We start from the raw sequence: 13806 nt of genomic DNA on the forward strand, positions 1-13806 counted from the left end.
ATAGGAAACGTGCGTACTTGTGATAAATGTGAGTACTTTTTTTCTTTTTTAATTAGTTTTTTATTTTCTAACTTTGCCCCCTCGCATAAATTTTAAAAGCCTATTAAACTGCTAGACATCCTTGGAATTTTAGAAAATATGACCAAATAAGGGGTATAACACCAAAAGATTGATCCAAAAGTCAAGTTTTCTTTAATAAGCAGTATTAAACTCTCTCTAATTATCTGTTACGAAAGTAAATGTTTTCTGAATACAGGGCGTAGAAGTGTCTTTGTGTAATATTCTATTTTTTTAAGAGTTACCTTCCCCTACTTTCCTCTCCATTATACCCCACTTTGAGAGGGAATACAATCTAAAGTTTTTCCTCCTCCATTACCTTAATTTCCCCCCATTAACTATCTCAATCGACTTCCCAAATAAAGGTAATGTATCCCTACCTCCCCTTTACTCCATTATCCCCAATCCAAACAAGTCCTTCAGCTTCTGAAAGACTCCATCTAATCTCCGTTGCCAACCCAAAACGTTTCAGTCCACTACTCAATTTCTTCTCAACCGAAATTTGTGTCGTATTACACCTTAATACCTAGCAATTTAAGCCCAAATTCCTTGTAACCCACCTCAAACTCTCGATATAGCCGATGTGGGGTTATACGGACCTTAACAGTGCTAATATTATGCGTCAAAAAGCTCATTCATGCTTGTCCTGTTTCCTTTACGGCATATGAAAACCTGGTTAAATAGTAGTCCTTTAACGCCATTCAAGTAGTGGAAATGTTACAATACTAAAGGTTACTTAATGATTCTTACCATAATGGATCCCCCGTCAAAAAATTGGTGACAACCATTCCTGTGTTGTAAATAGTGGACATCGCATGCTCAGCCTCAAGAAACAAATGATACTATCCATACCCGTGTGCAAGCGCTTCAGCAAATTATCATCTTGTCAAGATGACAAGGGAAAGATGGCGAAAGAAGCGAACACGTTTGCCCTCAAAGCATGAAAAACTACAGTGTTACCTGAATTCTTTTCCGCGGATCCGAACAAGTTGTGCATCATTGCATCTGACCAGGTTGTGCACCATTGCGTCTGCTGATGCTATGCTCTTTCTGATGAATCGCCGAAAGAGATCATAAACACATAACTGCATCCTATCGTGTTTATTTTTGTCCCACAAAGTAAATGTAGATCATGTAAATTTCATACCCCTCAGAAGTCCTCTTGAAAGCGGCAACAGAGACGTAATCCAAAATTTTCATACGAAACCTTATAAGGTAATTATCATTATATTTTGTTAAACAAGAAAAAACAATCTATAGGCTTAATCTCATTCGTAACTCCATAGTTATTAAACCTAGATGGCAACAAGTACTAACTAAAACAGGTATATAATTCTGACTTCTGAGGTTTGAAGAATGGGTGTTCTGTCGACAATTTTTGCAGTTTGATATTATTTATAGATTCAGATGATTTGCTTCTGTTATCTAAAATGGAAAATGCTGCAAGTAATCAATAATATTTCAAAAGGGGCAGCAGAGGCATAACTCGAAACTTTCATACAGGACATTATAAGGTAATTGTCATTATATTTTGATACAGTCTATATGATTAATCTCATCAGTAACTTTATAGTTATTAAACCTAGACGAAAAGAAGTATCGAATGAACCAATATATATTCCTAAATTCGGGAGAGTGGATGCTCTGTTGATAATTTATGTAGTTTGATATTTTTCATAGATGCAGGTGATTTCTGTTATCTTAAATAGATAATGCTGCAAGTGATCAATAATAACCCACTTACAGACATCAACAGATCATTGTAGATTTAAACCTTTCATTTAAGAGTAATTCAAAATTGTGTTATCGCAAGGAAGTCTTTAATGATATGGAACGTAATGCTGACACTATGATTCACGTGATGCAACAAATGCTTTGTGTGACAACAGTATAGAGGTTCTAGAAATCAATAAAATGTAACACTCATTTTCTACTGATGATACTAAAACTGATTGTCTATAAACAATATTACTGGACCAATTCAGAGTGTCAGTGTAAGGAATAATTAGTTGGCCTTCGGCCCTGAAAGCTATCTTGGTTAAATGAAGGATTAATCGGAAAGGAAATTAAAAAGTTTTTCTACGAGTCAAGAAGGTGATCAAGAGGACTTCAATTGTTTGGCTCAACTATACAAAATGACATAAATATGCATATACATATAGGAAGCATGGACACGGCCTTGGAATCACGAATTTTGACCTTAGTAGCTAAAGGGCAGACAGTAAAATAAGGGGATGGGGATATTTGTGTTTAGTACCAAAATGGAAAATTATGTTTTTAGAAAGACAAAGTGACAAACTAATAGAAACATTAAAACATCATATACGTGGATTAGTTGAACTTTGAAATGGTTTATCTCTAAAAAGGCAGATGTAGGCATCACGTCAAATTTTAAATCAACTGCACGTACATATTAATACGAAACATATTATATAATATTACTTATAGTAACCAATTTCATTTTTACTTTTGCTTACTAGTAATTGTTCAATGATGAATGGGTTTACAAAAAATATATATATTACTAAATTATAACTAAACTTTAACTATTATATTGCCCACTGTTTCACTCAACAAAAAAAAACAATTTATCAAAAATAAAATAAAATTATAGTTAGCAATACATTGAAGGGTATCTTAAAACTATAAAGAAACAAAATATCAGAAAATGTTTAGAACAAGTTTAACCATTAAAGAGATATCAAAACTACAAACTTTTTGAGTTTTTACTCGACTATTTTTTGTAAATGTGGCTTTTAAATGTTAGAATTGTTAAAACAATTTTTATTTTGAACTAAAGGATCTTTAAATATTTTCACTGATAATGAATGTGACATTTCATGGACACAATATAGATGTAATGACTGTAAATTTCTAATACTGGTTTAAATAATTTTTTGGTATTTAAATATTAAATATTATTTTTCTAAAAGAGTATTTGTAATTTTCCCATTTCTCTAGAATTTTCTACGATTTAAAAATATGGTATTATATTATTTTAAATAGTTTTGCTAATTATAAATTTAATTGTTTCGGTAAAATTTTTAAATTAATAGTTAATTATTTATTATTGTTATTGTTACTATTATTTTGATCATAAAATTTTAATATTTATTTGAATAATTTTTCTGATATTTTAAATTATTTAAAGGGGTATTTTTTTTTACTGTGTTTTTCCCTGCGGTATTTCACTCTGTATCTCTCTCCCACCCCACTTCCCCAATTCACTCCCTAAATCCCACACTCCCCATTTCTCTAGAATTTTCTACGATTTAAAAATATGGTATTATATTATTTTAAATAGTTTTGCTAATTATAAATTTAATTGTTTCGGTAAAATTTTTAAATTAATAGTTAATTATTTATTATTGTTATTGTTACTATTATTTTGATCATAAAATTTTAATATTTATTTGAATAATTTTTCTGATATTTTAAATTATTTAAAGGGGTATTTTTTTACTGTGTTTTTCCCTGCGGTATTTCACTCTGTATCTCTCTCCCACCCTACTTCCCCAATTCACTCCCTAAATCCCACACTCCCCACCTCGTGCTTCCCCTACTTCTCCATGTTTTCCTCCCCAAATCCCTCCTTGTGCTTCCCCCAAGATTTTTCTCTCTCACTCTCACTCAATCTCTCTCTCTTCAATTATTTTCCCCAGCTCTCTCTCTCTCTTTCTCATCTCTTATTCTCTCTCTAACTACCACGCTCTCCTCAACTCTCTCCGCCACCCGCCTTCTCTGCTCGACCGCTCCGCCTCCGCTCTCTCCTCGTCGCCGACGAGCACCAGCCGGACCCCGTCAGCCCCGCCCTTACCGCCATCCCCAGCTCCTAAAACTCCGCCTCGAGCTCAGTCGGACCACCAGGCGCTCGTCGCCCTGAGACCCAGCCGTTCATCCACCCGCCGCGGCATACGAGCTCCCCTCTCGTGCTCCTCAAACGCCGCCTTCAAGTCTCCCTAGATTCCTCTCTCGCCATTGACACACCGCAAGTCCCGCCGGCTGAGCGCCGGCCCCGGAGCTCTGCACCCGAGCTTCGCTTGAGTGTCCTCCCAACCTCAGCCAGCTCCGCCCCGAGCCTCCGACGTACGAACCCCCAGGCCGAGCTTCGTCGGCTGCTCCTCAACTTCAGCGACGCGCGCCCTCTCTCCCTTCGTCTGTCAGCATCTGCCTTCATCAACGCGATCGCCACCGTCCGGCTCTTCCTCGTCCTCTCTCCGACCTAGAGCTTCGTCCACACTCACCATCCACCTCTGCCAGCACACCACCTCCACTGGTCTCGCTCCACGCTTGGCCACCACAACAGCTGGCTCGCCTACTCAGTGCCCCAACACTACATCAATTTTCAAAGAAGCTCAGTTCCCACACCAGCCGCAACTTAACATACTCACAACCTCGCACCGACCCGCACTATTGCTCCGCACTACAAAGCAGCTGAGGCAAATTCCGTACTGAAAAAGAAACCATACGCCTAAAGCTCGACGAGTGAATCGCTCCAGATTCACATCACCTCAACTCGCTTGACTAGTATCCGAGGCGAATCACTCTCGCACTACGCCACGAACTCGTTACCCAAATTCTTATTTTCATGCGCCTCTCACGCATTCAGTTAAATGAACTTCGTTCTAGCAAATGTCACACCTCAGATCCCTTGCGAATGATTCTCGGGGCACACGCCTCTAGACGCTCCGCATCGTCAAAACTAGTCACGTGACTTCAGCTATCGCTATCCGCCACAATCCTCGCGTGTTCTCTCGAATTCTCCATACATAATGTGCCATTGCGGATATATTATCTAGCTCTGCAAGATTGAATGCTCATCAAGGATCGTAGGAACTTGACGCACCAAGACGCAAAAGATAGAAGTCCATGATCAGAAGGACACCATGTAAAACGAATATAATGGAAAAAATTCGCTACGTCCTCAGCAAAGACGAACTTACCCGCTACACTCTGCTCTATGAAAGGCGACCACTTTGCAGTAAAAGGGTCTGTCAACTGTAAGGACAATTAATAGCAATAAGAGAGATTATCGACTTAAACATTATCTATAATTGTCTAATGATTATGATATGAAATTTATCATCATTCACGTAACTCGTTATGATCGAATCAGCATTGAATTTAATCTCATATTTGCAAAAAACAGTATCTGTGCTTGTTTTAGGATGAAATGAACATATAAACTATCTTAGTATAAAATCAATATCATTAATGGTAGAAGGAGTTCTGACTAAATGTAGATATTATTATCGCGAAAGAGTGAATTGATGATATACAAATTATATGAGAAATAATATTCACCAGTCAACCTCGGCCCTCTGGGCAGCCATTGAGTCTTCAGTCTAGTTATCAGTGAAAGTAATGAGAAAGACAAGATAGACAATCAACTATAATCTAGTAATATTATAAATGATTTTTTAACTATAATATTATGATGAGAACAAAGCACCAATAACTTGTTAGGAATAAATTTTGGCTGTGAGACATGCTAATATAATATAGGCGAAAATTGTATTCAATAGTGTAAAAAGAGCACTGAATATTGAATTGCCGAAGAAGATACTAGTATAGCAAAGATTCCAACGCTGATACATAATTTTTAGAAATTATCTTGTGGAAGAAATCAGTTAGTTAGTATATATAATAAGCTATATATAAGAGAATAGTCAATCTCTAGGTAACCAATCAAAGAACTCATTTGAATATCTGTATGAGAGGTATTGTGGTGTGTGAAATACACAAGAATAATAATAATCCTCTGAAAATATCTATTAATGTAATCTCCTAATCTCTTATTAGAGAGCTATGTACGATACATCCTTGCTTTGTATTATGCCTATCTATTATCCATGTAGTATGTTTAGTAATCTATTGCTCTAAAGAATATATTTAATATTATAGAATATAATATATCATATATATGTTATATCATGTATAAATATATGACTTTGGCCCTAGATGATGAAGCATTCATTTAAAATTTAAAAATATGAACTGAAAGATAAAATATATCTATATGTATTTTGGAAGAAGCGTTCATATGAATTATGTAGAAAAAAATTAAATTAAAGAGATTTAAATTGTAAAAGAAATTATTTTGAAGTAAATAATATAATTGATTCATATGTGATCTTCAGTATAAATATTCTATTTCATCATAGATCCCATTTATCGATTCAAATTCCTTATTTAATCCTGATGTTGATACTACGTCAATCTGATGGTATGGCTATATGAAAAATGAGATATATTCATGCCGACAGAACAACCTATTATTTAGATGTCTTTGTTTGATGGTAAAAATCCGTCATACACTGGTATAGTTGATCGACTTAGTGGCTGTCAAATGTTATATATAGTGGAGAGTATAAGCTGATCATGTTAAGTGATAGCGGTTTGATCTGCTAGATGTTATGTAGCGTGATATTCCCGAAAGTTTACATATGGACACATTCCAGAACACCAGTCCTTTGGAATGGTTGACTTAGAAAAATACTGAAGAGAGTGCTGTCAGAAATTTAGGAGATATCGCTTTAAAAACTGGGTCAATCAGTAAGTAAATCGATAATTCTCGGATATGGAATGAAATTGTCGAATGTGATCTAATTCAGTATTCCGCCTTCAGCAAGTGAAAATCTATCGTAGTCTAGATCACTGGGGTTTTATCCCTTCATCTACTTGTTATTTTCCAGGCTTTTGTTATAGGCTATATATGCTGTAAATTTTAAGAATGAAAATTATAAACATACTCTTTTTTTTGTGATCACTTATGTAGTCTACGTTGACAATCTGTGGTGTTGAGGCAAATGACCGATGTGCTTGTATGTGAGCGCTCCAGCCAGGTTATGGAATTCCCTTGTTCCGGCGTATTGTCATGTCTGTATGAAATAGATCCGATTCGTCACTCTTTCCCACCATAAAATATAAAACTAAACACCAAACACACAAAAGTAAATTCAGCGGTAATTTACAGGAATATACATAAAAGCTAAAAGGGATTAGCCGCGCACCAGTCACTCAGTAATACACCCGATCGAAAAAAAGAGAAGCACGAAGAATAAGAGAAGAATAAATGACAAAAAAGAATGAAAACATAGATATAGAAAATAAGACTAAAATAAATAACAAATACATATAGAATTATACAGATAAATAAAAAAATATATAGAATAATATAGATGAGAAAGGACCTGACGATAAAGATAATATCGTATATGATCATTAGGTTGAAGAAGACATATAGCAAGATGCTTCAGAAAAATTCTAATACACAGTTTAAATATAAAACTTTTTGCCATGCTTATGAATATATAGAGATGATCGAGACCAAAACAGTCTAGGTATTATCACTAACTATGTAATACGCAATTTCCTCTGTTTCTATAGAATTATATCTATTCGCGCTCGACATGACTACGTCTATTTTAGTGCGATATTATAGATATATCTAAAAGTTTTTGTTCGTCATTAGACCACTCAAGGACTCAAAATATGATGATGCTTAGCTGGTTGATATAAGGGTCAATATGAAGTGCGACATGATGACACTATTAGTTTGGCCTTTATTTTTGTTGTTATGATCTGATCGCTAGTTGGTGTTAACAAACAATTTATATTAGATCGACATGTTACTTTGAATATCTGTGTTTTTGTGTGGAAGATGTTTGACCTAATGTTTGCACTTCTTTTCTGTTATGCGGTTATGACAAAACAATATAGTGGACCGCGTTGAGTATGGTTCGATATAGTGCTATTTCTTTCTGTGGGATACTCTGGATTATATCAATGGAGGTTGGCGAATAGGTGTCTAGCTATGACGAGCCATTCAAGGTGTTGTAGACCGATACCTAAGTTCTCAATGCGTGTTAATCCGCAAACATTGAAGAAAGATACCAAAGAGTCTGACCCGCTTGTTGAACATCGAAGCATCGAAGATGTACTTGTGCGTAATTTAGTTTTAGCGTTTATTCCATGAAGAGTGTCACTATAGTGTCGTAGTGAGAATACAATTAAAGACGTCGTACGCTATAGTATTTGGCTCTTCAGTTCATCTATCACTTATTGTTTTAGCTCTTTTATTTCCATTTGATCAGTGTATTTTTATATTCTCCAGTATTTCATTCAGATAGTTTTATATAAGGGCATGTTGATCCGAATATTATGTCTGGGATGAATATTCATTTGTGATATGTATTATTTTATTCTGTGTTGTTCATTATATTCTCGTTACTGTGATCGGAGACCTGTGCCTTCGTTTGTATTTCTTGACGCTTAGCGTATTAGATTGAGAAGACGGGGTCTAGCACTTATCTCTCCTCAGTTTAATACGTCGCGGGCTTGCTCGCGTCTCGATTCCCTGGTATTTTGGGAAGCGGAGCGTGACAATAGCAAATCCATGAAAGATAGGATAAGAGGACATGACAACCCTATGTCTTATTTGGTGCTGTCCTGCAACTTGTTTCTGATATCATGCATAAAAAAACTCATTCATGCATGGTTGATTCTCTTTTATGGGTATGAAAAATATCAGTCGTCTAACGCCTGTTCAAGTGGTGGGGTGGAACGACACAACTAACATGATTCAAGAGGACAATATTATCTTCATTTCCTTTAACAGCTGGATGTAGAAATTTCAAAATAACCAAAAATCGGAGTGTTACATATTAAAGACAGAAAAGAAAAATAAATACTTACTGAATTCTTCCCAAAAATTCATGACCACCACAATAGTGTTGTAAATAGTGGGCATCGCATGGTCAGGCTCAAGAACCAAATATAACCACCAATATCTGTATGGAAGTGCATCAGCAATTTATCATCCTATCAACACGACAAGGGAAATATGGTAGAGGAAGAAGCCAACACATTTACCTTCAAAGCATGAGAAACTACAGTGCTACCTGAATTCTTTTCCGGAGACCTACCCACATCTCTGCACCATTGTGGCTGCTGATGCTATCGATGGTCCTTTTGAAAGAGAGAGCAGAGACATAACTCGAAATTTTCATAAAGGACCCTATAAGATAACTATCATATCTATAGGCTTATTCTTATGGGTAACTCCATAGTTATTAAACCTAGATTGCTACAACTATTAACTGAAACATATACAGTTATGAGGTTTGGAGAATGGGTGCTCTGTTGATAATTTATGCAGTTTAATATTATTCATACGTGCAGATGATTTCCTTCTGGTATCTTAAATTGTTAATGCTGCAAGCGGTCAAGAATATTGCTACTAACAGTTGCTGCATGTAACCAATAATATGGCTACTAACAGTTGCTGCACTAGTTTGCTGCAAAATTAGTTCTGATGGAAGAAGAGAAGTGTGACAGACATCAACAAATCACTAGATTTCAACCTTTCGTTTAAGAGGAATTCAAACTTGTCTTATCTTACAGGAATATTTAATGATATAGAACATACTATTAAAGAAAAGCACTATGATTTATATGATGCAGAAAATACTGTGTGTGACAACGGTATAGAGGTTCTAGAGTCTAGACTTCAGTAGAATGTCATACTTCTTATCTAGAAAAATAAACTAGTGCGATACTATTAACTGGTCGTCAATAAACAATATTACTGGAGCATTCAAGAAAAGAGTGCCAGTTAGAGGAATTATTAGTTAAGCCTTCAAGACTCAAAACTAGCTTGGGCAAATAGAAGTCATCCTGATGAAATAATAATTTGAAAGGAAGTTACAATTTTGTAAAGATCTTCCACAAGTCAAGGAGGTGCTCAAGAGGCCTTCGTCAAAACAATGATGACACTTGGTAGACGGTTGTTTGGCACAGCTATTCTGCATTAACATGGACTGACATAAATATGCGTACATATAGAAAGCATGGACATGGCCAGGAGTCACGGATTTGACCATAGTTAACCAAATGGAAGCCAGTGAAATAACAAGACAGACATTGTGTTATAGTACAAAAAGTAAGAAAAAAATATGTTTCTAGAAAGACAAATTAATAGAAATATTAAAAGATCATGTACCTGGAAATGTTGTGTTTTGAAATGGTTTCTCTCTAAAAAGGCAGATGTCAAAAAAAAAAAAAAACTCTGTACAGTATTCCAAATTTTATAACAAACAGCTACTTCACACATACATGTTAAAACAAAAGATATTCTCAAATATTAGTAATAGCAAACAGTTTCATTTTTATTTTTTCATATTATTAAGGGTTTTTTCTTAGAAACCACCTTTAAAATAGGTTAACATATAGAATCCGCCTTTCATTTTCAATCTATACATCAACCACCTTTAAAGTCTATTTTGTTGCAATCAACCACTTGGCCCCACTTTTAAATCGAGCTTTTTTCCTATTTTTCTGTAATAGTTAGTTGCCAAATACCAAGTATATTAGAGATGATCCTTAATAGAGGTATGTGGGATCAATTGCCAAAAAAATAAATTGAAAAAAGACTTTAAAAGTGGTTTATGTATAAATTGAAAATAAAGGTGGTTTCCATAGAATGAACCTATTTTAAAGGTGGTTCCTAGGGGAAAACCTATTCTTAATTGCTTGATGGATAAACGAGTTTACTAACAAATATAAACAACTCAATCACAAGTAAAATTTAACTATTATATTGCCCACTGCTGCACTCCAAAAAAACTCATAAAAATAAAACAGAAATAAAATAGAATGAACAATTTATCAAAGTTACATTAAATTAAAAAAAAACAGTAAAAACAACAAAACATGTTCATAACAGGTATAACCATTCAAAAGCTCTTCTCATAAATACAAAGCTTTTTGAATTGTTTTTTACTTGTATATCTTTTCTAATCTTAGATTTTAAGAGTCATTAATAAATTATTTTTAAATAAAGGATTTTTTAAAGTCTTATACTAACAAAGTAACAATGAATACAATATTTTGTGTATGCAATATATACCAAATCCTCGAAAGGTAATAGGACATGCACCTGAATGTGTGGCCCTGCCAATCTGTCAGTCTGTGTATAAAATTTCTGCAGTGCTAAACATGTTTTCTCAGAGAGAATTTAAAAAAAAAATCTTAATAATCATAGCGAGGCTCCGGTATTAAAATCCAACGAGGCTCTCGCCAATTAGTGTCATACAAGTGGCCTCTATGAATATGGGATTCACTTTGAAGTGTGCCCAAACATTCTGGAGATGAATATGACAAATTCTAAAATTTCATGATTTATAATGGATATAAAACGTGCATCAAAGTTTTAAACTTCACAAGAAAATAAAAAAAAGGTTTAATATGAGACAAGGAGTTTGAAGAACATGGGACGGTCTGGTGTGCACATTTAATATCTGATCCGCTGATCTACTGGAACTAATGCAATAGACTCAAACTGGATATAGATATTAGGATTTACGCACATGCATTCATCTTAAAGTGGGTTGATTATAGATTAATAGTCACAGAGTCAAAATGGATATATAGTTAAGTTTAGAATACATGTCTCAAATAGGATTTGTCTACTTGTGTCAATGCAATTCCAAGCAAATTATCCTAATCCATCTTCATTCATAAGCCTATGCAACCAAATATTGGATTGTATCTAATATCTGAATAATCAAGACATGATTCAATTGGTTAACCCCAACTTCTAGAAGGTAAGAAGCTGCCTGAACCAGGAAGCTTTTGTAACCCACTTTTACCCATGTATCATTTATACCTCGTTTGGATGGAGGTTAATGGATGGAAGTTAAAGTGAATTTTCAATTTCACTTGTTTGGGAGTTTTTTTGAGGGGTTAGAGGATGGAATGGAATGTTAAATTTCCTTCCATTTTCCTTCCCTCCAATTTGGAGGTAGAGGATGGAATGGAAACCAATGTAAAATTTTACAATGTGATAAGACAATTATACCCTTATGACATTAAAATCAATGGCTAAGATATACTCACATCTAATTTGTAAGTGTATTTATGTAACATTATACATATTCACTTCACTTCCCTCCTCTTTATTAAGACTCCCAAACAAGTTAAAACAAATTTACTTCCGTTTCTCTTACTAAACTCCCAAACAACATTTTATCTTTTCACTTTCATTCCCTACCTTTCTTTTCCATAATTAAACTTTCCGTCCATTCCCTAAGTAAACTCCCAAACAAAGCATTAGTGACGACTTAGCTTGAAATTCAATGATGTTCATGGTCCTTAGCCAAATTAGCTTGATGGCACTCAATGTACAGGTACCTGGTTAGTAGGGCTGGCTTAAACCGTAGTCAGCTTTGTTGGGCTTGGACCCATCTGTTACATTCTAGCTTGTCCGGGTGTAGATATGCAGTGTGCTAATAGCTTTTTATTATGAACTTGTTTTATCGTGTTTCTGTGAGATCGATGCCCGGACCAACAATCCATTTCACTACGCAATTGTACATATTCGACCATAAAAGAGTGGGTCTCAAAGTAATAAACTAAGGTACTTTGTTAACTTCGCAAAATGATTTGAAAGACCTTTCATATGTGCATCAGATATTAGGATAAGATTAAACATACACGTGTACAAATATATACATGTATCACATATATCATATATTATGTGTGCGCATGTGTGTTTATCCAGATATCTATATTTGTTTATGCTAAGAAAAGGAACCTCTTGTTATTCATTCATCATTGGAAGCAGAGGCCATATCTATATAGATATCTTTGTGCGTGTCTATATAAGCAACACTGACACATTAACAACAGAGAAAGATTATCTACACCCGCCACATAATCTAGATATGCAAAAGCAAACTAGCAAATACCTGACCTTCACATATCACAACTGAAATTTAAACCCTACTAAGGCCACACTATATAACTACCCATACAATAGTAATAAGCACAGAAAAAATAGAGAGGAGTGAAGGAAGGGGAGAGGTAGATTAAATTTTAGGATAAGATTACACATAAATGTGTAAAGATACATACATATATCAAATAATGGGTGTGCATGTGTCTTATATAAATATAAATTATATATATATATATATATATTTTTTTTTTTTCCTCATAACGAATCTCCTGCGGTTTGTGTTTGAACTGAGGCCACCGAGTCTTAACCTTTTGTCTTACCAATTTGTTGTATAAATTCTGTTAAAAACCCTAGTTCCAATACTGGTTTCTTAAACCTCCACTCTTCAATACTTCCTCAAACATTTTGATATGACCTTCCTATTTGTCATCTTACTTTCTTAAAATATTTTTTTAGAGGCCGCCGGTGCTTAAGTTAAAGGCAAGGAAGATTATGTATTCAATTAGGAAAAATAACATAACACTACCATTTCAACTACCTTCAAAAAATATGTTGGAAAATAAACAAAACAAGTATCACTTCCATTACTTCCTTACATTCATAAATTTAGAAGTTACTTGCTTTAATCGTATTTTTATTTTCAATACTTCTATCAAACCATACGGGCCTTTTTTTGTTTATTACATAGATAGATTAAAATGACGTTCTCCAGAATTCTGAAAAAGTCGAGAGAAATGTGAAGAAAAGATAACCGCAAAATTAAAGTTGCCATGAATTAAGCTCCAATTGAAAAGGTTTTTTCGGATTCGACAAGCGAAAACTGATTGGAACCAATAACGATTGGTGAAGGCACATATATTTTCTAATATAGAGTTTATACGTGTTCTCTGTTAGATACTTGTGTCTCAAGCGATACACTCATGCTGAGAATCTGCTGTATATTGAAGAACCGGTTAGAAAGAAGTGTCGAGTAACGAGTGACACCTTTGGTTAAATTAATCCTTCTCTTT

This window comes from Asparagus officinalis, chromosome 3 (assembly GCF_001876935.1).
Source record: "Asparagus officinalis chromosome 3, Aspof.V1, whole genome shotgun sequence".
Classification (NCBI taxonomy): domain Eukaryota; kingdom Viridiplantae; phylum Streptophyta; class Magnoliopsida; order Asparagales; family Asparagaceae; genus Asparagus; species Asparagus officinalis.